This window comes from Balaenoptera musculus, chromosome 13 (genome assembly GCF_009873245.2).
Source record: "Balaenoptera musculus isolate JJ_BM4_2016_0621 chromosome 13, mBalMus1.pri.v3, whole genome shotgun sequence".
NCBI lineage: Eukaryota > Metazoa > Chordata > Mammalia > Artiodactyla > Balaenopteridae > Balaenoptera > Balaenoptera musculus.
Window position 1 is genome coordinate 75,443,370 of NC_045797.1, and position 1,990 is coordinate 75,445,359.

Genomic DNA, 1,990 nt, shown 5'->3' on the forward strand with positions numbered 1-1,990 from the left:
CACATGAAAAGATGCTCAACATTGCTAATTATTAGAAAAATGCAAATCAAAACTACAACGAGGTACCACCTCAAACCAGTCAGAATGGCCATCATTAAAAAGTCTACAAATAACAAATGCTGGAGAGGGTGTGGAGAAAAGGGAACCCTCCTGCACTGTTGGTGGGAATGTACGTTGGTGCAGCCACTATGGAAAACAGGATGAAAGTTCCTCAAAAAGCGAAAAATAGGAAATTCCCTGGTGGTCCAGTGGTTAGGACTCTGCACTTCTACTGCAGGGAGCACAGGTTCCATCCCTGGTCAGGGAACTAAGATCTTGCATGCTGCACAGTGTGGCCAAAAAAACCAAAAAACAAAAAAACTAAAAGTAGAGTTACCATGTGATCCTGCAATCCCACTCCTGGGCATATATCTGGCAAAACTCTAATTAAAAAAGATACATGCACCCCAATGTTCACAGCAGCACTATTCACAGCAGCCAAGACATGGAAACAACCTAAATGTCCATCAACAGATGAATGGGTAAAGAAGATGTATTACATATATACAATGGAATACTACTCAGCCATAAAAAAGAATGAAATAATGCCATTTGCAGCAATATGGATGGACCGAGAGATTATCATACTAAGTGAAGTAAGTCAGACAAAGACAAATATCATATGATATCACTTACATGTGGAATCTAAAATATGACACACAAATGAACTTATCTATGAAACAGAAACAGACGTAGAGAACAGACTTGTGGGTGCCAAGGGGAGGGCAGTGGGGAAGGGATGGATTGGGAGTTTGGGATTAGCAGATGCAAACTACTATATATATTGATAGAACAGATAAACAACAAGGTCCTACTGTATAGCATAGGGAACTATATTCAATATCCTGTGATAAACCATAATGGAAAAGAATATGAAAAAGAATGTGTATATATGTATAACTGAATCACTTTGCTATACAGCAAAAATTAACACAACATTGCAAATCAACTAACTTCGATAAAATAATTTTTAAAAAATCAGCACATCTAAGAAAAGAAAGAAAAGAAAAGAAAAAGCCAGAGTAAATTCTTTCTCCATGGAAAAATCATCATAAATCATTTGCATCAACAATCCTTGTAAGAAAATAAATGAAAACAATGTTTGGTACTCTTGGTTTTAATTAAAAAATTAAACTTTATGTTGAAACGTTAATCTTGTTCAAATGCTGTCACGTCCTAGAAGTGGTGAAGAAAGCAGGAGTTTAAACATCCATCAGAAAGGTCCTCATTCTACCAGGACAGGACATGCGATTCCCCCATCCTGTGTGACAATGGCAGCTGCAATAAGAATTTCTTTCACTGGAGTAGATTCAGCAAAGATTTCTCGAAAAAAAAAAATGTAAACAAACCCAGGTTATCTGATTCCAAACCCTGATTCTTTTTTTTTCCCCATTTACCACAAGTACCAAATTAGGCGGATCTTTAATTATTTAATAACTATGATTACATTGTTGAACTATAATCAAAGGGTATAATTTAAAAAGAAAATCATTGCATTTACATTCCCAGCACTGTGCTGAGGGAAGGCTTAGAAAAAGAACTTTATACTCTGGTCAGGGAAAAGGGGCACAGAGACAGGCAGCAAGTAGGACAGAACAGCCTGTGATGAAATGGAGAGAGCCATAGTTACTTGTCTAAGGGCAGGCCCGGCAGAACCTTGATGGCTTCCTGGAAGAGACGCGGGTAGGACCTTAAAGGCCAAGGAGGGTTGGTTGGCTGGAAGAGAAGTGGCTTTAAGTGTGTCTTTTCAACCTGCCAAGCCTGATGTTTCCTCTCTGGCCCATAAGGGGGTGAGAACAGATTCCTCTGAGGACCGTTCCAACTCTAAATTCCAAGACTGCCCGAGGGGACAGCATAAGCAAAGGCCCTGAGGCTGCATTGAGCCACAGTGAATTGATGGTTCACCCAGGAGTACTGCCTGCTCAGAGCAGTGAGTGTGTCTCAGGAGCTT

At 39.6% G+C, this 1,990-nt stretch overlaps 1 non-coding gene across 1 annotated transcript; it reads left to right on the top strand.

Moving 5' to 3' along the window:
* Positions 1-234: 234 nt before the first annotated feature.
* Positions 235-307, top strand: TRNAR-UCU. Its single transcript has one exon. It is a non-coding gene; the product is annotated as a tRNA-Arg (tRNA).
* The last annotated feature ends 1,683 nt before the right edge of the window (positions 308-1,990 follow it).